The 26,607-nt window shown below is 33.4% G+C and overlaps 2 protein-coding genes across 6 annotated transcripts in view; one reads left to right on the plus strand and one right to left on the minus strand.

Moving 5' to 3' along the window:
- LOC126882072 (cystinosin homolog) overlaps positions 1 to 1,063 on the minus strand; it is a 159,063-nt gene extending 158,000 nt beyond the window's left edge. Inside the window, exon 1 of one of the 2 annotated variants that reach the window (XM_050646902.1) lies at positions 969 to 1,063. The gene's annotated coding sequence lies outside the window, so the exon portion shown is untranslated. Of the gene's footprint in view, positions 1 to 448; positions 751 to 968 lie in introns of those variants that run through there. The other variant, XM_050646899.1, reaches the window with a different exon arrangement.
- LOC126882069 (uncharacterized) overlaps positions 1 to 6,242 on the plus strand; it is a 550,590-nt gene extending 544,348 nt beyond the window's left edge. For all 4 annotated transcript variants that reach the window (XM_050646892.1, XM_050646894.1, XM_050646895.1 and 1 more), the window contains one exon: positions 4,970 to 6,242. The gene's annotated coding sequence lies outside the window, so the exon portion shown is untranslated. The remainder of the gene's footprint in view (positions 1 to 4,969) is intronic.
- The last annotated feature ends 20,365 nt before the right edge of the window (positions 6,243 to 26,607 follow it).

Consider the following 26,607-nt stretch of genomic DNA (forward strand, 5'->3'; position numbering starts at 1 on the left):
GTCAGATTCATTTAGTTAGTTGGTAATTCATTGTAATATAATAATACAAACCAGTGGTGGATCTAGACATTTGCCTTGGGAGGGAAAATTTGCCTTAGGGGGGAACTTCCAACTTCCAATGGAACACCAACCAAAGACATAAACAATAACTTATAGGTATGCATTAAGTTCCCTTAATTTTCCTAACTAGCGTGTTTATTGGGTTGAATTTGTTTGTGGTTTAAGTTTCATGTCGGCTAATATAATTTTATGTTTCTACAATTTTTTTCTTTAATTTTGGACCCTGTTTGGGGGAAAATTTCACCATTTTCCTCTCCGTAGATCCGCCACTGATGCAAACAACAAACAAGTTTTGTTCTAGCTAATATTTTTCATTTAGGTAAGTACAACATTTAACATTTTACATGTTAAGCCACTAAGAATATCGAAAACAAAATTGATAACTTACCTTATATTAAAACAACTACTGCACACTAAATAATCAATCACACAAAAATAATCGTTTTGTATACAGAAATTGAGGTTATGTTAGAAATTCATCACACGCTTGAAATAAAAATATTCACACCGATCCACTAAATACGTCTTGTATTCAATGCCAGCGCGTGGACCGTAGACGTGCGGGATATGCAGACGACTACCTTCTTCCGTGCTGCCGCGGTCACTGCAACGCAACTTGAAAAGTTTTATAGAAAATTACTACTGGCGAAAACCGCCGGAACAAGTTTGTTTTTATACACCGTAAACAAAAAGAGTAGTAATTTAAGCACATACAACAACAGCACTGCATATAAACTGGGTTTTGTAAACTCAAACTCAGTGCATCCCAAACTTTTATGTTAGTACCTACCAAAGAAGAACGGTCTTCAAGAATACGAAAATAAATTATAAAAAAAAATGAGGCAAGAAAAGAAATATTATTTGAAATCTTTTTTATATAACCCCGGACAAAAAATCTATACACTTACATTTTGTGTCTTTCTTAATTTTGTCAATGTAAAGTGGTTGGGTGGGGAGGAAGTAAACCTTAATAGAATAGAAAACGTTCATTCATAACAATGATCGCGTCACCATAGAAACAAAATTTTGGTATTTGGCAAAAAATGATAGGACTTACCTACTTTATCTTGTTTACTAACAGATTTTTTACATTTCTTATCGCATTGGTTTACGATAAGTTTCATGTTTATTCTCATAAATTTAGAACAGCGGTTCTCAAACTTTTTGAGTCATGTACCACCTACAGTTCTTTTTATTATTTTTGGTACCACATATACAGGGTGTAACAAAAATACAGGTTATAAATTAAATCACGTATTCTGGAACCAAAAATAGTTCGATTGAACCTAACTTACCCTAGTACAAATATGCACACAAAAAAAAGTTACAGCCCTTTTAAGTTACAAAATGAAAATCGAGTTTTTCCGATATATCGAACTATTGGAGATTTTTTAATGAAAATGGACATGTGGCATGACTATGGCAGGAACATCTTAAAAAGAAATTATAGTGAAATTTGTGCACCCCATAAAAATTTTATGGGGGTTTTGTTCCCTTAAACCCCCCAAACTTTTATGTACGTTCCAATTAAATTATTATTGTGGTACCGTTAGTTAAACACAATGTTTTTTAAACTTTTTTGCCTCTAGTAGTTTTTAGATAAACCAGTTTTAATCGAGATGCGGCTTCTTTTTTCATATGTTAACATAACAATTTTATGGAGATTTTGTGCTTTTACACCCCCAAATGTTTGTGTACGTTCCAATTAAACTATTATTGCGGTACCATTAGTTGAACACAGTGTCTTTAAAACTTTTTTGCCTCTTAGTATTTTTCTGATAAGGCACCTTTTATCGAGATGTGGCTTCTTTTTTAATATGGTTCAAAAACTTATAAAATCTGTAATTTATAAATAAATCTTCATATTATTATAGGGTCTCTATAATCGTACTTAACAGTATACAAATATGTGGTGGATTTGACAAATATTCAAAATATCTCGATAAAAACTAGTTACAAAAATTACTAATTGGAACGTACACAAAAGTTTGGGGGGTTTAAAGGAACAAAACCCTCATACAATTTTTATGAGGTGCATAATTTTTTTTTAAGATTTTCCTGTCTTAATAATGCCACATGTCCGTTTTCAATCAGAAAACTCAAATAGTTTTCGATATATTGGAAAAAATCGATTTTTATTTTGTAACTTCAAAGGGCTGTAACTTTTTTTTGTGCATATTTGTACTAGGGTAAGTTCGGTTCAATCGAACTATTTTTGGTTCCAGAATATGTGATTTAATTTATGACCTGTATTTTTGTTACACCCTGTATTTTTAGAGTGTATTATCAAGACTTACTAAGTACTACTATTTTAATTTTTTTTGTGTTTTGTGTACCACCGCAAGTAATGAATTGTACCACCAGTGGTACATGTACCACAGATTGAGAATCGCTGATTTAGAACATTGTTCATTAGTGTTTTCAGAGTGTTAGGTAGTATGATTCCCAAAAAAATGCAAAATTTGTGGCATTACATGAAGATGGTCGCAGTAGATGTTATATTATAAATAATTTGAATATTGCCAAACATACTCATACTACCATCCATGATTTTCTTACGAAGTATCGTCAAACTGGAGGCTATACTAGAAGACCAGGATCAGGCAGAAAAAGGTGCAGAGATAAAAAAAGGTGCAGAGATAAAAAAAAGTGCAAAGATTTCCACATTACAGAACCGTTCTATAACGTCAAAAATGTTTCCGCTATCTAGTTTGTCGTATGTTAGAAGCTCAAGAAACTTGTATTTCTGCACGAACTGTAAGAAGAGTCCTGCATCCTGCATGAAAGTGGTTTACGTTCTCACAGTGGCGTAACAAAATCCGTCGGGCCCCCCCACAGAATTGGAAATGGAGCCCCTTTAAAAAAATGCTAAATGCGACATATGTAACAAAAACTTATATGTGTTATATCCCAGTAAATGAACGTGAAATACGGGGATACAGTGTAATTTTCAATGTCACCACCGAAGTAGCCCTTTTCGAGTTATTTAGGTACGGGTGAAAATGTTTAACATTGTTCAACAAAAAAAACACGTTTTCAGGAGATTCATTCAGGAGATAATTCAAAAGTAAGTATTCGTAAGTAAGTAGCACAAATGTAGCTTATACAAAAATGAAGTCTATCGACCAAGTAAATACAAATTTGTAGCTCATGAAAAATTGTTATATTTCAAATCGAATATTTCAATGTGAAATGACCAAAAAATGAAGCAATTTTCGGGGAAAACTCATTAAAACTTTTTTAAAGTGTATACAAAGTTTTAGATATTTTTACTTTTTATAAAAATTTAAAGTTAAAGCCTTTTTTGGTAAAAAAAAATTGTAAAAATCTTCCCTTATTTAGCACCTAAATGAAACTAATCATTAACGCTTTACAAATTACTTAACTTTTTTTTATATGACCTGTAAGTTTCACCGATTCAAAGTGCTTATTTTTGAATAAGTTTTATTTTAATGGGTTCTAATGAGTCACTAATTACGAGTGTATGCAAATTTTGAACAGCCATATTTTCAACAAATTTTTCTCTTACAGAAAAACAAAATAAATCCAAAATATTTATAAAAGTAAAACCTACATTTCTTTACTCTTTGAGATTTTTCGTATCACTAATATTCAAGGGCGGATCCAAGTTTTCGGGGGGGGGGGGGATGAACTTTTTTATGATAGATACATGCATAGCTTAGGTTACACTTTACCTTGTTCAGCACAACCTTTTCTACGGTTCAGCACAACCTTTACTACGGTTCAGCACAAAGCTAAAAACATGTTTCTCGTAACTAGCGGGATATGTGTTTGAAACTAAAAACATTTGAACTGAAAATATTTAAATTTATATTATTTTTAATACTCGAGGGGGGCTCTGTGGACCTGTCCTTGCTAATATTTTTTAAGTTATTTTGAAAAAAGGGCATTTTCTAAAATAAAAAAACTTTTTTTACTATAAAACTAATTTTTTTCAAAAATAAGAACTTCGAACCGATCCAACTTAGGGGGAGATTTTCACTTTTTTTAGCAAAAAGAGGTCATCTTTATTTTGAGTGTAACTGGCTTGATTTTGATGCTAGGAGCTTGCTATAAAATGCTATAGAAAATAAAAATAAAGCTCTTTTTTACCCATTAAAAAAAAGTTTCAATGAGTTCTCCCCGAAAAGTGCTTCATTTTTTGGTTATTTCACGTTGAAATATTCGATTTGAAATTGAACGAATAAGAACAATTTTCATGAGCTACAACTTTTCTTTTACTGTGTCGTAGACTTCATGAATGTATGTACATAATTTTTTTTTGTTTTTTATAGGCTACATTTTTACTAAAAATATTTTTTCAGTAATTTTTCGATAATATTTAATTCGATAAATACATGTTTTTTTGTTGAAGAATAAACATTTTCACTCGCAAGTCACTTGAAAAGTATTGACTTATATAAAGAAGCTCTATATAGAACAAAAGTTGCTTATAATTAGTCAATTTATCCATTTCCGGACTTATTTTAAACGTATATTTTTAACCCCCGAGATGGGGTGAATTTCACCCCCAAGTTAAAGCAACCAACGGCACAACTCCAATTTTGAAGTGGAGGATAAGTAAAATCTAATTCCAAATTGCCAAGCAAATACGTCGTGACGCTAATAATTATAATTACACTCCAAAAAGATCATTTACTGGGCTAATTAATAGTAGGTATATTCATGCACTGTTTATGACAACTTACATTTTTCATCTTTATTGGTATAGAATAAAATACTTAGAATAATAGAAAGAAAATTAATAAACGACTACATTATTACATAGTATGTATTATTGTATGAGATGAACAACTTTCTTCGTGCAGTACTATTAGTCGAGGAAATGAAGCATTTTGGCTCGCAATTTATTCGTCCAGCATGGATTTACTTGAAATTTTGACAGAAGGTAGGGAATAGTCCAAGGATCATTTTCTATATCAAGCCGCTGTACACTAAAACCTTGGGGGTGGTTGCCACCCCATCTCGGGGGCGGGAATTTTTTATTACATTTTAACTATGCAAATCGATGTAAAAAGTAATTATAAGAAAAAAATGTTTTTTACATTTTCTTCGTAAAACTAATATTTTTCGAGTTATTCGCGCTTGAAAGTAACAGTTTTTCGATGGAAAAATCTACTTTTTTAGAGGGTTTTTTGCGAATACCTTGAAAAATATGCATTTAATCAAAAAAACTGTAGATACCAAAATTGTATATTTTAGTAACACAAACCAAATTATTTTTCTGTAATATCGCTAAGACCAATACAAACCGAGATACGGCATGTTAAAAGTTAACTTTTTTCGTCAAATGCATAATTTTAAATATTCAAAGTAAAATAACGGAAAAACTTTGCATTTTTCGAGGAAAACTTACATAATCTTTTTTCAAGTATCGAGTTAGGCCTTTCAAAAAAAAAAAATAATAAAATAATAAAAAGTTTCTAGTCTGAAAACTAAGCGACTTATGATCAAAAAAAGGTCGGTACCTGTTTTTTTCTATGAAAAAATCAGTGCAAACAACCCCCTAACTACCCTCCTGATTAAAAATTGGTCTTCACCTTTCTATAGTTCCTTTTTATATTTGTATTATCAATACACCCAAGAAGTTTGACCTATTTAAAAGGCCTAATTTTAGAAAAATTGGAGTTTAAATAAAAATTAATTTTTCACCATTTCCCATTTTTCACCTTTTACTTCAAAATATCTCCGAAAATACTGGAGATACGAAAAAAATGATGGATTACTAAATTGTAGCTTCTTTAATAACTAAAATTTCTTTGCGCATAGATTTTTCATTACAGTGAACAGTTAGCGAGATATAGCTGTTTAAAACCTCTATTTACGAGCAAACACCCCCTTATTCAAGCCCTTTAAACCCACCCTAATTAAAAACTGAGGGATCTTGCAGAACTTAGTTTACACAGTCTTATAACTCTTCAAAAATCCTACAAAGTCATTTTTGAAAAAACTTTTCACCGTCAAAAATGAAGGAGCTATGTTTATAAAACAAATTTTTTTTCGAAAAATTCGGATAGTCCGCTTATGGATAATTTTCAATGTATAATACCACAGAACCGGTTCGTATACTGGAAGATGACTAAAAAACTATTTGTATTTGTATTTGTACATATTTGTAAATTAGTATTTTTGTGTAAATAAATGTTTTTGTAATTCTTTAATTCTACTTTTTTTTCTGTATCGACCTATTAAAATATCTACTTATAAAAACTGTAATGTTATTAAGGGTGTTTTTTAAGGGTTCAATTATTATGATATTATATCCTAAAGTATAAAACAATCATTATTTAACCAATCAAAACCAAATTTTACCCATATTAAAGTTTACAATGTATTTATATAATTTTTGACAATAAGGGGTAGTTTACACCCCTAAAAAAATTCAACGCCCTTAAGCATGATATATAGAATATGAAGTACAGGGTGAGATGATCCTAATCCCAAATTTTTATGTAAATCGATGCAAGCCGAAATTATTCTTTTAGAATAAGTAAATTTTTTATATATAGCTCCAACAAGAGTGGTTTTAAGGGTTGAAATATTATGATAGTATATCTTAAAGCATAAAACATTCATTATGTAACTAATAAGAACCAAATGTTGACAATATTAATTAAAATGTTATTTTATAATTTTTTACAGTCAGGGGTAGTTTTCACCCTTACAAAACCAAAAGCGTACAACGGCTCAATATAGAAAATGAACTAGAGGGTGTAATGAGCCCAATTCCAAATTTTTGTACAAATCGATGCTGGACGAAAAAATTGCGAGGTTTTGCCATTTTTTCAGCTTCATTCCCTCGACTATATGTACTATCAGCGAATATATCTACAGTTTTATTAATACATACAATACACATACATACGATACATTGTATCTATCTGATGGGCAACTATATTTTCAATACTGCATTGCTTAAAAACGTTGCGTATGTATGCGCAAAATAATATAACAAAAACACATTTTTACATAGACGACAAGATGGGGCTCCTGACATATTGCCCCCCCCCCCCCCGCAAGCTTCATGTTGCGGGGGCCTCTGTTACGCCCCGGCGTTCTCATAAGCTAGTAGCATATCCTAAATTAAGAGCAGTTCATCGAGCTAACAGGATGAGATCTACGGATTTTCATAGAAATTGAACTACAGTAGAACCCCGCAAATCCGAACTAATTGGGGGGACAGCCTGTTCGGATTCCGAAAAGTTCGGATTATCCGAAAGTTAGCCTTAACTAGTAGTTCAAAGCTTTCATTGTGATTTTGAGTAGCCAAACGTTCTCGCAAGAGTGTGGACAATATTTTTGGACTCAAGTTGACTACGAGAGAATCAAAGTAAATTTGTGTTTAACCTTTATAAACACTTTATAAACCTATACATATATTAAAGTATAATATTTATTTTTAAGAAATTTTAAATGTCAAAGTCCTAGTAATCCTACATTGTCCAATTTTCTGGCTTTACTCTGTATAATTAGTGTGACCAACTAGCCCGAAAAATCCGGGACATGGCCCGAATTACGAAGTCGTGTCCCGGCGTCCCGGACAAGGCTTCCGGGCCATCCGAATTTTCAACGTTTCGGTAAAATTCCATTTTGAAATTTTTAATACATCATTCTTCTAAGAATTCACATCAAATTGAATTGGTGGGACGAAAAAAGGTCGACAATCTCTAGACTGTTATACTAATACCACATCCAAAACGCATGCATTTTATATCGTCGTATATTATAGTTCTACGAAAACTAAACTCTGGACTTTTCCGGTTTCTGTATTTTAATTATCTTCTTCTGAAAAGACGATTTAAAAACATGAATATCAAATAATTATAATTATATTTTAACCCAAGGTTGAATTTACATGAAAATCCAACATTAGTTAATTTTCTAATTTTTCGTTTTTTGAGAACGATTTCCGGATTGGAAGTCGAAACGTCAAAAACTATCAAAATGTAATTATCATTACAACCCATTCCATCAAAAAAATTTTTGTCAACATAAAAATGTTAAATAATCAATAAAATGATGATATTAAAATTTAAATTAAAAAAAAATGGCCCGATTTTCATTGAAAAGTTCCGGATTTTTGGTAGTTTTTTCAGTCTTGTCCCGAATTCGACTAAATTGGAGTTGGTCACACTATGTATAATAAACATGTTTTTAAGTTTTTGACTTGAATTTTAAAATTTTTTTCACTTTCCGTTGGTTCGGATTTGCCGAAAGTTCGGATTCGCGGGGTTCGGATTTACGGGGTTCTACTGTATTTAGCGAAATGTTTTCTGACGAATCCCGTTTTTTTTTTGTTACGATCTCCAGACGGGCGCGAACGTGTATGGAGGAGACCAGGTTGTGTACCTTGATTTGTACTTTGTTGTATTTCACTCAGAACATTGTTTGGTGGCGGAGGTGTTATGGTGTGGGCGGGTATTTCTTTCAACGGATGCGATACACCGAATTAATTTTCATCGAACATGCAACTCTAACAGCAGATACTTAGATACAGTTGAGTCCGCGAGTCTTTACCCGTGCGTCATCATTTAAAGCATACGAAATAAGTCGGAAATTTACTAAACGCAGCGGCAAGTGGATATTATTCCGATCACGGGTTACATAGTAAAATTTGACGTCATCAAATAAATAGAATCTCAAATTTAAGTTTTGCTTTAAAATTTTGGTGCATAATTACAGCTACATTTGAAGTAGCTTAATAAATTATTTTATTATCATTGATATAATAAATAAATAAACAACTTATAATAAAATTCAATAACATATTTTCTTTTTGTTATTTTATTCACTTTGGCGGAACCTTAAACACAAGCATTCAACTGTGTCAACAATGAGGTTAGCTTTGTACGTTGCCAAAATTTATCGTAAAATTACATAAACTTATCAGAAAATTTCTAACTCCAATATAAAATTAGTTGTGAAAACAACTGTTTGTATACTATAAAAAACTTCAAAATGCAAAAATTCGACAAAATAACAGCAAAAAATTCAACAAACTGACAGCCACAAAAGTAAACAAACCAAAACGTCAGAAATTGTACTTAAAATATGTGAAGACATCCCTAATCGTCTTTCTTTGTACCTATCTCTTTTCAATGCACTGAGTCTAAATCGTTCATAAAAATAACATGTGTTTTTACTTAATAACAGACGGCAGCTGGTTTGTCATTAATTTCATACGTGGAAGAGAATGATGCTAAATAAAAAGTATGTGTTTTATCTCGCCAGGTATTAATGACGCACGTGTAAAGACTCGTGGACTCAACTGTACATACGACACTGTCTAGTAGAGAACAATGTTGTCCCCTACTGCCCTTTAGTTAGGGATAATTTCTTATTTATGCAGGATAATGCGAGTCCACATACTGCGCGAATGTTCATGGACTACCTAAATACTGTCGGAATTCCCGTTTTGGATTGGCCCGATTGTAGTCCCGTTCCTGACAGGATTCCATTAGAAAATTTATGGGACATTTTAGGGAAAAAGATTTAAAAAAGGAAACCATTGCCAGAAACGATTCAAGAGTTGAAAAGAGCGAAGAATGAAGAATGGGAATCTATACCGCAAGAACAGATTCAGCAACTTATTGCAAGTATGCCTAGGCATATTGAAATCCTCCACATATATAGGGGAGCCAATACCCGATGATAAACCTAAATAATTACACTTTTCTAAAAAATAACTTTTTTATAATAAAACGTTTTTATTATTTATAGGAGAGAATATAAAATAATTTGACGATATAAAATGCTTAAAATTCCAAAAATGACACTATAATAAAAAAAGTACTTTTTATAATAACACGGTTTGGTTATTACAGGACACAGCATGTTTCGAAAGAATAAAATATGAATTTTTAGTAGGTGTATTAACGTTAAAATTATAATTCCAAAAATTACACTAGTATAAAAAAGTACTTTTTATAATACCACGGTTGTTTAAAATGGTATATATAATAATTAACTTATAAAATATGAATTTTAAGTATATCAACTTTTAATTATTTATTAAAAAAGTTAAAAAAAGATAAGCAACAGCAGTGTTCGAACTAGGGAACTCTCGATCTGCAGTCTAATGCCACTGACCCACCATCAATTTGTAGATATCGATTTATTAACGTACTTTAAAATATCACTGCATTAGTCACATTTTTAAAATAGTTTGAAATAAAAAAAATCGATTTATCCATACAGGGTGATTGATTAGTGGGGTAAAGCTCCGTAGATCCGTTATAGTAATAGATAGCAATAAAAGTTAATAACACAAATTGTAGCCAACTTTGATTACAGATTGATAATCAGTAATCGTAAATTGTCAGTTTTAGACAATTCAGTCATGGCTTGGCAGACATCCATAAACTACGTCGTAAAAATTTTGGAGTTTTTAATACTCTCCCCCCCTTCCGTCGTAGAGCGTCGTTTGCAGTTGACCCCCTCTCATACCGACATCGCAATTGCAACTCATGACCTCCCTTTTTAGTGATGATGTTTTTTTTTTTAATTCCATGTTATTCCTAGATTTTTAGTGATGTTTTTTTAAATTCCATGTTATTCCTAGATTTTTAAAAGTTAGCTCTCAAAGTTTATTTACGAATATATCCAAATCAGTATTACTATGCCAGACTTTGTCGTTCTCCGTGAAACAGCCCTTCTCGGCTTGGGTATCGTACCGTTTCTTCATTCGGTCGCTAGCGATCTGAAGATGAGAACGGACCAACTCATATATATCGTCCATTCTTCTTCGCAATTCACATAATCCTCACCAGCCACATCTTCTCCAGGTCGACATCCAAACTCTAGATCACAGGGTAGATATTTCTTGCCAAGATGGTCGACGATTTTCTTCTTTCCATTTTCGAATCTTCTGTAAAACTGGATATTTCTCTTGTTCTACCTTGATCTCGGTAGGCGTCCACTCGTCGTTGACCACTGTTGTTCTTATTTAGTACTGCTGCTTCCTTTGACTCTGTTTTGTTGCAATGGGAACACACTGCTGGGCACGGCCTTCTAGATAAAGAATCAGCGTTCCTATGGCTAACTCCGGTCCGATGTTCGATCTTTAAATCGTATTCTTGAAGTCGTTCAATCCATCTGGCTATCTGACCCCCTGGATTCTTAAACTGCATCAACCATTTAAGGGCGGCATGGTCGGTTCGGATTAGAAACTTCCTTCCATAGAGGTATTGATAGAAGTGTTCCACTGATTTTACTACTGCTAGAAGGTTTTGAAAGCACTTTACTAAAATATCCCAGAACTCGTTCCTGCCCTCCTTGAATCAAAGACAGCCCTCCTCCAATTCCCACATTACTTGCATCCGTATCTAAGATGAACTCTCCTTCTGGCAGTGGATACCCTAGTATTGGCGCTGTAATTAAATGCCTCTTCAAAGTTTCAAAGGTTGTTTGGTAGTCTCCATCCCAGCAAAACCCCTTGCTTCCTCTGTAAGTTGCGTTAATGGCTTAGCGATATCTGCAAACTTCTTAATGAACCGCCAGTAGTAAGTACATAGTCCCAGAAAACTTCTCACTTGATGTTTATCAGTTGGTTCAGGCCATTCCTTAATAAAATCGATTTTTCCTTTATCCACGGCCACTCCTTCTTTGCTGACTATATGACCTAAATAATTGACTTTACTTTGAAGTAGCTGGCATTTCTTGGGGTTTAACATTAACTGGGCAGCTTTAAGTCGATTAAAAACGTTTTCTAAATTCTTCAGGTGGTCTTCAAACGTCTCCCCCAAAACGATTATGACATCTAAATACACCAGGCACGTTTTCCAAGATAACCCTCTCAACACATTTTCCATAAGCCTCTCAAATGTCGCAGGAGCATTACCGAGTCCAAACGGCATAACGTTGAATTCCCATAATCCAGATCCTGTAGTGAAGGCCGTCTTCTCCTTGTCCACTGGATCTATTTCTACCTGCCAATATCCAGACTTCAAGTCCAACGTAGAAAACAATTTACTTCCAGCCAATTTGTCCAACGTGTCGTCGATCCAGGCAGAGGATAACTATCTTTCTTGGTAACATTAGTTAACAAACGGTAGTCCACACAGAACCTCGTAGTTCCATCTTTCTTCTTGACCAGGACCACCGGAGAGACCCATGGGCTCGTAGAAGGTTCTATCACTCCGTCTTTCTTCATTTCTTGAACAATCCTTTCAGCTTCCTCTCTCTTAGCCTGTAGTAATCGTCGAACTGTTTGAAGAATTGGCCTAGCGGTACCAGTGTCAATTTTATGTTTGACAACTGTTGTTCTTCCTGTCTTTCCTCCTTTCGGTACGAATATGTCACGATATTGCCGAAGAAATTCCCTTAATTTCCTTTTCTCCACTTGATTTAGAGATTGGCCCGCAACTGCAACCATTTTGTCGAACTTGTCGTTGGAATTATTTGATGTTGTCGTCTGACGGATTATGGACGTCACGGGTACACAAGTTCCTACTTTTGTCTCCTTCTTGATGGTCACTGGGCAGGGCCCCCGTAAGGGTAACTGGCGCCTGTGTGCAAAAATGGGTTTTGGCGCCTCTTAAGGCATTTTGGATCATGTTTTTCTATTTATTTTTTGAAGGTAGGTCGGTAGGTGCTTGAAATAAAGCAAAAACTGAACTTTAGAAGTCATATTTATAGTCCAGTCACTCACTGTAAAATATTGCAAAACCTCCGAATTTTAAAGAATTGCTTGCATTGACATGGAATTTGGCATACACATACCTAACATGTCAAATAAAAAAAGTGATATTGTGTGGATGTGTGCTTTTGCCCTAGATGTGAGTTTCACCCCTTCTCGGGGGTAAAAAAACATAGAAATGTTCAAAAAAGGAATTGGATAAAATGACTAATTTTAAGTAACTTTTGTTCGATAGGGTTTTTTCAGTAAATTCAGTAAGTATTTTATCGAACAAAATGTTCTTAGCAAAAATAAAACTTATAAAAAAGTGAAAGTGAAACATTTTTTTTGTTTTTTAAATTTATAACTTCAAAAGTAAGTAAGTTACGCTAAAAATAATCATGGCCCCTTTTTTGATAAAAAAAAATCGTGAAAATCACCCCCTAATTAGCGTACCAAATGAAATTATTAATCGTTACCGCTTCACTACAAGTTACTTATGTATTGTTTGTATGATCTGAAGTTTCATCGGTTCAAAGGTTTTTGAAAACACTGTTCTAGTTAAAAGGGCTTGAACGAGTCGTTAATCACAGGTGTATCCAAATTTTAAACAGCCATATCTTAACAAATTTTTGTTTTACAGGAAAACAAAAATTCCAAAATATTCAGAATTGAAAAACCTACATTTTTTACTGCTTGAGATTTTTGGTATCAATAATAATTTTTAAGCTATTTAAAAAAGCAATTTTTTTCAAGATAAATAAACTTTATTTTGAGCATAACTTACTTACTTTTGATGCTAGAAACTTATTTAAAGAACAAATATAAAGCTTGTTATAAACACTTTTGGTTATTTCACGTTAAAATATTCGATTTGAAATTTGAAGAATAAGAACCTACTTTTCCTTAGCTACAACTGTGCTTCTACTGGGTTTATAGGCTTCATATGCCAGCCATTTTTTAAACTTTTTGTAAGCTATTTTTTTGATAGGAACATGTTTTTCGATAAAATACTTACTTTTTGAGTTATTTTGGAAAAACCGTGTAATAGGGTTTTTGTTAAAAAATGAATATATTCACTCGCAAATAACTCGAAAAGTATTAACTTATTGAAAAAATTCTATAGAAATAAAGTTCCTTAGAATTACTCAGTTTATCCAACTCCAGGCTTATTTTAAACGTATGTTTTTCACCCACGAGGAGGGGTGGAACCCACCCCCAGTGCAAAAGCACACATCGGCACAATATCACTTTTTTTACTTGTTAGCTATGTGTATTATGTGTACCTATGCCAATATGTATTTCATATCAATGCAAGCGGTTCTTTAAAATTCACAGCAAAAACCGTGAATAAATGGACTATTATTTGTAAACTAAAATATCAAAATGAAACAAACACGGTAAAATCATAACAAAATAAATTAAAATGCCTGATTTCCCACATGGTCTTGCATGTAGGAATCGGCAGTAACTGGATGATATACCTACTAATAAAATTTTGTGTGTATTTATTATACCTTCGTCTTCTTTATCTAATATTTCACGACCATGAAAGTTAATTTCGAACAAACCATATCTTTCTCTCCACTTATTATTGTATTATAAGGCGAAGTAGATGGAATTTAGGTCCTCTCATTATTATATGGCCGAAGTATTCTGTTTCTCTCATGTTTTTCTTCTATTTATACGTAATCCTATTTAATTTCTCAACTTTTATGTTAAAATTAATTTTTGTTTTTTTTTTGTTTGTTTTTTTTTCCAAATTTTTTGCAATTTTTACCCTGGGTTTTAGCGCCCCTAAAGGATGGCGCCCGTGTGCATTGCACAATTTGCACATATGGTAGCGGGGGCCCTGTCACTGGGTAGTCATTGACATTAATCAATTTCACGGGAATTTCTTTAGCAGAAGTAACCAATTCCTTTCCAATTATGATTCCTCGGCCAACCTCCTCGTCGTGGTTCCATTGCTCCATCATAACAGGTGTTCCTTCTTCTACGATTCCCTGTAGCAGCGCTACGATGATCGTTTCACTCCTCGCAGGCCAACTGTATCTTCCTTAATGGCTGCTAGCACAGTGCTGTCATCATGTGGATGAAGAAATACCTCCTCGTTGCCAACTTTGATTACCCTGTTCTTAAAATCCAATTGAAATCCATGCAAATTCATTACGTCCATTCCTAATATAACATCTTCTTCGATGTTTGCAACTATGGACGTACAGTATGGACGAACTTTTCTGCTCCAATCCCTAATTATATTTGGATTTCTCCGTGGGTGTGGGCATTTTCTCGTGTGGCAGTCCGCAGTCGCAACCTCGTTGGTAAGAGCTTCTTACGACTGTTTATAACTGACGGTCATATAATGGTCCTGGTCACCAACAATGTATACTTTTTACCATTTATTTCTCCATCTACATATACACTATTTTCACGACATTTCAAAGAAGCTATTAGTATGAGAGGGTCTTTGGAAAAGTTGCGGGTCGAAGCTGCCCCCTAAGGCCGACCCGTTTTTGTTTTCCTACTGGTGAGTCTCTTGATTGCTATTGTACCTAGGGTACTTACATGAACTCCGTACGTGTCCCATTTCACCACAATTCCAGCACATTAAGGTCTTCGTTTTCTTGGATGCAATGTCTTTCATCATATTAACAAGCTGGTCAAGTTTGTCCTCATCCTGTTCCTCTTTCACAGTCCTAACTTTACTGTACCCACCAGAGGCTTGGGTAGCTGATTCGTATTCGAGGGCGGCGGACAAGACATCGACCAGCGTCTTGTGACGAGCTAATCGCAGTGTTCTTTGCATTTCATGATCACGAAGGCCATGAATGAATGTTTGAACAGCCAACTTTTCCATCATGTCTTCGGGAGCTGTTGAATATGCATATCGTACGAACCTGGCAATATCTACCTCGTATCTTTCTTTTGTCTTCGATTTTTAAACTGCGACTGATAGACATGCTCTAAATGTTCGTGTCCGTATCGCATATGCAGTTTCTTTTTGAGCTGTTCGAAGTCATCTGTTTCCTCTACGGCTATGGTCTGGAGGACATCCAAAGTGTCGCCTCGAAGAGCAATAGTGAGGTTTACAGCCTTTTCTTTTTCGGACCATCCGTTCGCTCTGGCCGCCGATTCGAACTGTGTCATATAATTGTTCCATGACGACTTTCCGTCGAAATTTGGCACCTTAACATGAGCAATACATACACTCCCGTCAACTATCGGCCGTGGCTCCAATTGGTATTTGGTTTCATCATATTTAACCTTCGGAGTACGAAGACTGGGTCAAGCGTGACCCGAAATTCAGTTATTTCTTAATATTTTATGAAATAATTTTTATACAAATGCGATTGATCGTAAGTTCTCCTTATTTGTTTCAATCTATTTTTTCGTATATAATTCGTGAACATGCAAATTACAGTTTTTCCTCTACGTAACATCTATGATGCCGGGTCAGTCCTGACCCGGTCTTCGGATTTCGAAGAATATTTTCAATATGTTTGTAGGTACACGTAAATCTCAGCCGTCTCTGTTTACGGGTATACGTACAGTGGAACCCCGATAAGTCGGCCTCCGATAACCCGGAAGTCCGGCTAACCCGAACCGATTTTCATCAGACAAAACAAACATTTTTTCACTTTGACCAAGTTTCTTACCAAGAAATAAACAATACTGTATACAAATGTACGTAATTTAGATGTATTGTGCATATTTTATGTATTTCATGTTTTTGGAATTATAATGGAGTTTATCTGTAAGTATACCGTGTTTTATTAATTTTTACCATATTCTCCGGCTAACTCGGATTTTCGATAACTCGGATCGGCCGCAGTCTCGATTAATCCGACTCATCGAGGTTCCACTGTATATGGCCGAAGCAAATTTACCTATGCCCGTTTTCAGTAAGGTATTAAAATCTGGCCGCCGGAGCGAACTAGTATATGCCCATGGGTAACCATCTAAAAAAATTTAAATACAATAATTTAGGATTTTCTTTGTTTTTTTTTTTGTTGAATTAAAGATACTGTTTAATAATACTGACTATTTAAAATATCCTTATAAATAAAATGAGAATGGGTCACGCTTGACCCATCATCGTAATCTAAGTAAGTCAAATAATCTCCGTACTCCGAAGGTTAATGTCTGTTAAGGTGGGTTCCATCCCTTTGTGTACTTTTTCCGTTTCCTCCATTTTTTTTTCATTTCTTTGATCTTTTCTTCAAAAGTAGATTTTTGGTAAAGTAGTATTGTCGTCAAAATCAGAAGTGACTTTAGAGATCTCGTTAGTCATCTTGCTTTCAAGGGATGAAATATCACCCGAAACTTTCGAAATCTCACTAGAAACTTTATGTTCTAATGATGTTATATCCGCCGAAACTTGGGAGATTTCACTAGAAACTTTGTTCTCTAACGATGTAATGTCTATCGAAACTTTAGCAATCTCGCCAGAAACTTGGGAGATTTCACCAGAAACTTTGTTCTCTAAGGATGTAATGTCTGTCGAAACTTTGTTCCCTAACGATGAAATTTCCGTCGAAACTTGGGAGATTTCACCAGAAACTTTGTTCTCTAACGAGATAATGTCCGTCGAAACTTGGGAGATTTCACCAGAAACTTTCGAAATTGACGAAATCACAGCAGCATGCTTGTCTTCAAACAAATAGGTTCCTGGATCTTGACCTTCTTCTTGCAGAGCGTTCTTTAGATGTTCGACTAGATCAGCCTTTTTCCCAGTAGTGCCCATGTCTCTCTCTTCTAATTCGTTTCGTAGCTCCTTAACGAACAGGTCAGTAATTTTCTGCTTATGCTGTGAAGACATGGTCACACACTTTATTTATTACGATTTATATTTAGTTATTATTAAAGATTCTACACTGTATTTAAACCGAGTTTATTTTCTTTATTATTATCCACTTCTGATACCAAATGTTACAAAACTGTCTTTTCTATGATCTTTTAGGCACTAATGTTTAGTTTTAGTTGACTTTATTTATTTGTAATAACCTAGTTCTAAACAAATGAAAACACTGAATAAATATCTTTTATTTTACAAACTACGATATCTAATTTATTTATTACACTAAGTCTACTAATTTATCTAATTACAAATTCAAAAAAATATACCGCGCCCGTTACATATCAAAGTACACCGACGGTTTGAAATTCACAACTAAACAAAAATGTCTATTTATATAGTTACGTACAATTATTCTACTGATTTTCAGAAAAATCGAAAGGTAAATATTGTTTAAAGAACAATAAAAAAAGGTTTATCGATGGCCTTCGAGAAGCGCCGATTGTAACAGAAACAAGTTTTTATTTGTCTCGCCTGCAGAGAGGGTCAGACAGTTTGACGACAGAAGCTTCCGGAACGAAATAGGCCAGGTTGTGAGCGGCCTATAAATAATGTCACAGTATGCTATTAAGAAGTCTTATTTATAGTTCAGGGAAATAAGGTTTTTCTTGGTAACGTTTTGCCCACCAAGAAAACGACAGTCTTTTTGAATTGTGTGGACCTCTATAACAAGAACCTATTATGCTTCCTGCAGCCGATTTTTTGGACTTAATTAGCTATTAACAAATTAACAAATTTCATCTATCAGCAAAAAGTGAAGCATTTGAAACAAATTTGAGAGTAAGAAGCTTATAAGTCATATAAAAACCTTCAAAATGGCGTTTTTTAATGTTTCTATCTTGCAGAGTTCTTGTCTTGCTTTTAGGTTTCGATATCAATGGCATATATTTTCGGAAAATAACCCAGGGTGAAGTTGAAGCTTTAACAAAAGAAGACATACTATTCAATGTTCCGAAAAAAATCTGAGCCTCAATAGTAGCACTGATTACATTAGCACCACACCAGCTAAATAGAAGGAGTGAGCAGTATACGGAACAAAGCCTGATAGCTCGTTCTTCTGGAGTAATTAATCTGGACTTATACTTCCCCGCCACATTTGCCTCATTGCCCCATTCCATTATACATAATGTATTTATTTTGTAAATATTTAAAGACAACCCAATTCAAAACAATGTAATAATTCATACCTATTATTGTTTTTAGTTTTGCCTGAATTCAGGCCCGACCAGAGGGGGGGGGCAGGGGGGGCAAAATCCCCGGGGCCCGGGGCCCAAGGGGGCCCGGGCCCGGCCGTTAGCAAATTTAAAAAAATTCCTTTTATTAAAATATTTTACAACAGATTGAATTTGCTTGCGGTTTTAATTATGAAATTATTATAAGGAATATTATGCATTTGGAAAAGGCAATATGCAAGAAATGCAAAACTTTTGAACAAGCTCGTGTCCCTTAATTTGACAAATCTTTTCCCCAATGTGTGCATTGCTCTTCGCATATTCCGTTGCCTACCAGTATCCGTTGCTCAGGCCGAGAGATCATTTAGTGTTTTGAGCCGAATTAAGAATTGTCTAAGATCTACTATGGGTCAACAACGATTATCTGATTTGGGACTGTTAAGCATAGAGTCGAAACTTGCAAAACTCTTGATTTCGACCACGTGATCCAAAACTTTGCGGATATGAAAGCAAGAAAAGTTATGTTGTAACTAACAGTTCTATTGTAAATAATTAAAAACAAAGTTTAATTGTTAAAACTGTTTTAATTTTCTTCTTTCCTGTGTCAATAGCATGATTGTTCACTATTACATATCCCAGTTTATGAGATTTTTGGGAATTTTCGTTCAACTGGGTTTGGGGGGGGGGCCGGCCGGGTCTCATCCCCGGGGCCCGGCCTGGCTCTGGGCGGCCCTGCCTGAATTTATATTATTTTTATGATTATTTAATGAAGCGTGTATATTTATAGGGGTTTGATATTGTAATAAATTAAATATGTTAATTTAATCTGCGTGTTTGACAGTTTTAGAAGATCTGATTTATTAAAGAGATAGCTTCGATTTAATATTCCAGGAGATGAACACATTATAATATATTATATTTGCAAATTAGGAAAATATAAAAACACAACTGCCTATGTTTCATCATCGGTAAGATAAGAGTGTCTTCTTTGTCTTTGTTTTTAATAAGAGAAAACGTTTAAGCACGTATTTGTCATGAATTATTAGTAATTTAATGTGCAAAGTTCATATACCTACGAGGATGATTTCAGAAGTAGTGAAGTAGATAATACTCCGGTCAACTTACACATCCGAGGTTACAAAAATTACCATCAAGCTGAAAATTGGCAGGATTGTTCAAAATACATAAATGAAATCTAAAAAGTCCTCATAAATCCGACCCGAGCTAAAAAATTTACGCGGGGTCAAAGGTCATAAAATATAATTTTTAGCGATTTTAAACGAAACGGTAAGTTTTATCATAAAATTAGTTCTAACAAAAAATTAGATAATTATATATAAAAAATGTATTACTTTTTTCCGAAGAGCCACCGTTTTTGAGATAAAACAATTCAAAAAGTTGTAATCGTCATAATATGCGCACACGTTTCCACGCCACCTTTGGGGTAGTGTACTTAGCGCGCTTTTTTAACGTGGTTTCCCGAGTAGGCGTATTCCACGGATCTGCTATGATTCTGTTTAATTTGAAGCTATTGAATAATTGATATTGGCAATGGCAAGGGTTAAAAATGATAAAAGTTATAAAAAGCGGTATAAATTAAAAAAAAGGGAAATTTATCCAACTGGTTCATAATTTTCTACTTCTGCTTCCTCTTCTCCTTGTTCTTCTTCTTCACCTTCTAGTTCTTCTTCTTCTTCTTTTTGTTGTTCTTCTTCTTGTTCATCCTGGGTGCAAGTAAATTGCCCCAATAATGACACATTGCATGGCTCCTCGATAGAATCAAATGAATCCTCAATTGTTGGTGATTCAACCAATTCAATTCCCATCCCTAGTCTTTTGGATCTAGCTGATAACCAAACCACACTTGAACTTGTTAATATACCCGAAAAAGATGTTGATGAGCAGCCGCTGAAGTTGGAGAAAGACAAGATAACTGCACTTGTTTTTTATTTCGAGTATTTTTAAAGAAACATGCATATCGAAACTTACTAAGCACGCAGTTTTTTAGGCGCTCCATACATATAGAGAAGAAAGCTAACTCTGTTGGAAATATTAGGTTTATATTAGGTTTAACACGTATTTTCACTCCGGAGTAGTACTAGACTAAAGACTAATTAATACCTCGAGGGTGTCATCTACCTGAAGGATTTCGCCACTCTGGAAGATAACGGTGTTATTTGCATAATAGTAAACAAACTAAATATGCATAAAGTTTATTGTAGATTGAAATGTTTATTAGTACTTAGCAATAAACATTTTGTCTAGAAACTTGGCTTTCATTATTATGTTCAAACCCTTCTGAAAAAAGAATAGGTAGGGTGATTAGATTAGCCGACATACCGATAGAACGTGTTTATTCCGACAAAACATATCTTTACAAATTGAATAAGACGCATAAGTAAGAATAATTATTATAAGTTAATACTTTGTCATATCAATTTACTATTTTTGTTGGGAATAAGCCCTAAAATTGAAATAATAATTCTTATTATTTTCGCGTTACATTCACTTTGTAAAGATTTTTTTGTTGGCACTGTAATATAATACAGCTTATACATTGCATACCTCGGTAGACCGCAAGCTGTATAGTAGAAACATTATCATATTTATAATATCTTATATTATTATGTGTAATATAAGTTAGTTAAGTTGACCGATAGAATATTATGTTTACTTGTATTACAGCTTCAGTGATGTATACCTATACGTGGTGTACCTACTAATACATATTTTTATTATGACGATTAGAACTCTTTCAACTCTTTGAATCATTGTATCTTAAAAACGGTGGCTCTTACGAAAAAAAGTAATAAGATATTTTTTATAGATAATTATCTAATCTACATTTTTGTTGGAACTAATTTTATGATAAAACTTACCGTTCCGCTGAAAATCGCTGAAAACCATATTTGGTGACCTTTGACCCCGCGTAAATATTTTAGCTCGGGTCGGATTTATGAGGACTTTTTGGATTTCATTTATGATGGTATTTTGGACAATCCTGCCAATTTTCAGCTTGATGGTAATTAGTAATTATTGTAACCTTACTCCTATTTTTGAGTCTAACTAGACCGGTCTAATAATCTACCTAAAAAATAAGTTAATATACGGAAAAACCACAACAAACAACTTGGACATTTGTTTTCTTTTCTTTGATAATCGCTTTTGAAAAGGATTTAATAACAGCAAATCTAATTAGTCCAGAGAAATAGGGTTTTTGTCGGGACACTAGAGCAGCCAGGTGGCAAATGGGTTTTTTGGGTACTATATACATAATACATTATAAATACAAAAATACCCGTCACAGTTCGGACGAGAATTTTAGTTATTAACAAATAAGTGTCAAAAATGGCAGTTTTTTCGTTTAAATCGCTACAGCTAAAAATAGGATAATTAAATATCTTTTTAGAACATTCATCTTTTAGTAGATGAGCAACGGTTCAAAATGGCAGATTTTGAATTTTGGTCCGATCATCTGTTGCTTCGATAATTGCAAAATAAGACTAAAAATTTCGAAAATAAAAAATTTGTTTTAACTTTTGCGAAAATAAACTTGACTGTAATATTGCACGAAAAGTTGAGACAACCAGCACGTATCATGCACAAAAAATTTCAAGACGATTCGTCAATTAGTTTAAATTTTATTAAATTTGTTTATCCCAAAGAGCTTTTTTTGCAATGTTATTGTTCAGAAAATAATAATAATACAGCTATTCTGTGGGAACTACATGAAAGAAGAATACTTATATTTTCAAAGAATTTTAAAAAATCAAGCAAAAGTCATTTTTATCATTCCGAAAACATTTTAGTAAAGTACAGTCATTTGTGGCTTAAAAACAATTTGAATAGATTTGTTAATATTGACTGTAGAGTAAATCTACTTTGGGATTTCAAAAGGTATTTTTACACAAATTAAAAAAAAACTTTTCGCCTAGGTTAAATGCGGTCAAAGTTAGCCACTTTAATTATTTAATTCACAGTTACTTCTATATACATAAAATTCTCCTGTAACAGTGTTAGTTACCATACTCTTCCGAAACGGCTAGATCGATTTTTACGAAATCTTACACGTATATCCTGTAGGACTGAGAATAGGTTTTAATCTATTTTTCATACCAATAAATTATAAGGGGGGTTGCCCCCTGACATTTTGTTTTATTTTTTGGACAAAATTATCTTCCTTAATTCTATATGGTGTAGAATTAAAAAATACACAACCTTTAATTTTCACTCTTCTATCACCAAGCCCCATTTTTTACTAGCCTTCGATATATTTACATCTATAAAACTCTCCTGTGTTTTTATGAAATTATATATGGATATTAGATAGGTCTTAGAATCGGTTGTAATCTATGTTTCATATCCCTGAGTGATAAGGGAGTTCCCCCTAACATTTTGTAATCTTAGGTGGAGATATGTGTACATAACGTATTCTACAAGACTACGATTATACACAAATTGAGAAAATTATGATCAAAATCCATCAACAAGCTCCGGAGATATTAATCGCAGCATATGTTTAAAGAATCAATTTCATTTTTTAAGTGCACGGATTTTAATAATTCCCCTCCAACGACCACGGATCGATTTCGTTAGGACGTAATTTTTAAAGCTTTATTAACCACTTTGTTGAACTTCAAAGTTTACTTAAACTTTTACACATAAACTATATGTATACCTTGAGCTTCAAAATGGCGCTAGTTAGGTTGCTTAATTGTTATAAACAAAGTAGCTGTGAATTAAATAAAAAAGTGGATATCTTTGACAGTAACTAACCTAGACAAAAAGTTTTTTTTTGAAAGTTCGTGTAAAAATACCGGCTTTTTAAATCCCAATATAGTTTTAATCTAGAATCAATATTAAAAAAGTTATTCAAATTGTTTATAAGCCAAACATGACTCTACTTTAGTAAAATGTTTTCGAAATGATAAAAATAACTTTTTATTGATTTTGTTTAAATTCGTTGAAAATATAACTATTCTTCTTTCACGTGGTTTCCACAGAACTGCTATATCATTCTTATTTTCTGAACAATAACATTGCGAAAAAATCTCTTTGGGATAAACAAATTGAATAAAATTTAAACTAATTGACGAATCGTCTTAAACTTTTTTGTGTAAATATATGGACTGTTTGACTTAACTTTTCATGCAATATGAAAGTCTAAAGGCCAATTTCGCAAAAGTTATAGTAATTTTTTTATCTTCGAAATTTTAGTTTTATTTTGAAATTTCCGAAAAAACAAATGATTGGACCAAAATTCAATTGGACTCATTTTTAACCTTTGCTCATCTACTAAAAGAAGAATACTATAAATAAGATATTTAATTACCGTATCTTTACCTGTGGCGATTTAAGCGAAAAACTGCCATTTTTGACACTTATTTGTTAATAACTAAAATTCTCGTCCGAACTGTGAAGGGCATTTTTGTATTTATAATGCATTAGGTATATAGTACCCAGCAAACCTATTTGCAACCTGGCTGCTCTAGTGTCCCGAATATGGTATATTTTTGCCTTATTTCCCTGGCGTAAATAAGATGTAAATTGGAGCTGGAGGGTCAGACAATAGAGCAAGTGATGGAGTTTAAACATCTAGGCATCACACTATCAGCTACAGAAGGCTGGAAACAGAAGTGGAAGATCAAGTGAATAGAGCAAACAGAGTAGCAAGGTACCTTAATGACACAATATGGAGAAATAAAAATATCGGAAAAGAAATGAAAAGCAGAATTTACAAAACAGTCATCAGACCAATAATGACATACGCGGCAAAAACACGACCCGACACAGAGAGGACAAAAAGATTTCTCGAAACAGCGGAGATGAAAACCCTTCGAAAAATCGATAATAAGACTCTATGGGACAGAGCTAGAAGTACAGATATACGACGGCAGCAACCCCTAAAATTACGTTATACCGACCACGAAAATAAACTTTAAGGTGAATGACCAGTTTTGGTAATTCTTTATGTTTTTGAGGTCGCTGAACCTGAATATGAAGTTTATTTTTATCTAGAATTGGTGGAACATGCTCAAATATCAAATTTTATGCAAAAATGCTAAAAATCAATTTTGATGATTTTTCGACTTTACCTCGCCATATCTTTGATCGCTGCAAATATTTCCTTTTGAAAATTTTACTATGTCATCTTTGAAGTATTTAGATAACATCGAGCTTTGTAGAAAATCTTTAACAAATTTAAAAACGAGTTATTCATTTTTAAACATTTTGTCGTCAGATTTCATTAGTTTCATGTTTACTTAAAAAAGTTGAGTGACAAACTTTTTAATTTATAATTTTAATCAAAACAGCAATAAAACATAATTCATGAAGAAGTTTTCTGGAAATTTCAAGTCAAAATATGCAATAGCAAAAAAAGTTATGTGACTTTATAAACGAGTGACACTCCCCCCCAAAAAACGTGTTTTTCTCGAGGTACTGAGCACGGTGTGGTAAATGGCTAATGTTGGTCTTACTTTATGTTTTTACGAAAATATTTAACGAAAATATTTAAAAATTAACTACTCCTCTTTAAATTTGTTTAAACATTTCGGACAAAGCTAGTTGTTATCTAAATACTTCAAGGATGACACAGTAAAATTTTCAAAAGGAAACGTTTACAGCGACCAAATATACATCGAGGTAAATATGGCAAATCATCAAAATTCATTTTTCGCATTTTTGCATAAAATTTGATTTTTGAACATGTTCCACCAATTCTAGATTAAAATAAACTTCATATTCGGATTCAGCGACATCGAAAATATAAAGAATGACCAAAATTTGCCATTCACCTATCATGGTCGCTTTTCGATTTCTAGGGGTGTGCTTATTTTACTGTGTCATCTCTACAGTATTTATATAACAACAAGCTTTATCCGAAATGTTTAAACAAATTAAAAGAGGAGTTGTAATTTTTTAAACATTTTGTCGTCAGATTTCATTAGTTTTATGTTTACTTAAAGAAAGTGTTTGGAGAACTTTTCACGCGAATTAGATGTACTCGAACATGCAAAGTTTCCGTTGTCTCATAAGAAACATTTATGTAATTTTCAAGAGTGTTTTTGTTCCGCGCGAGTGCTAATTAGTGAAAAAAAACTCGAACTTTGTGTCAAAACATTCTTCGGTTTGTTTAAGTGTTGACAACAGTATAAAGGTGGGAATCACCTCTCCAAAGTAACGTATTATTTCATTATTATTATTTAAATAAATATTGCAATTTTATAAAAATTGAGATTACAAAAGCATTAAAAAAAGCCGACGGGGGTTAATTTTCCGCAGGGTTGAACTGAAATTAACCCCTCTCGCGGTTTTTTTTTACATCAAATCAAGAAAAATAATAAAAATTAAAAAAAAATAAGAAAAGTAGAACAATATTTTATTATACCAAAAACTGTTAACTGTAAATAAGAGGTTAGTGTTTAGATTCAAAATTATTGATAATAAAATATATTATTTAATAACGCATGAGAATATGCTTCAGATCTTAACGACTTTAAACCATGAGTCAAAATTATAATACTCAGTATGTACAGTATCCACAACAGGACATTACTATAAATCCATCACTAAATTCACTAAACCAATGTGCAAGACCGTACGCGCAAATTCAATATGTACCAATTCAACAGTCCTTATATAATAACACAGCTCAGAGTATTCAAAACGTGCAACCGCATTTAGTTTCACAACCGATGCAGCCTTCTACTAGTGCAGCACAATATTATCCTGTACTACCTGTTCAATCGCAATCCCAAGCTGAATCTGCACCAGATGATTGGAAACACGTACATAACAAAAAAAGAAATCGAATTGATAGCCCGGAAAAATATATTAGAGCAACAAAACAATCCAAAATAGATGATTACTGGTTAAACTCA

This window comes from Diabrotica virgifera, chromosome 3 (assembly GCF_917563875.1).
Source record: "Diabrotica virgifera virgifera chromosome 3, PGI_DIABVI_V3a".
NCBI lineage: Eukaryota > Metazoa > Arthropoda > Insecta > Coleoptera > Chrysomelidae > Diabrotica > Diabrotica virgifera.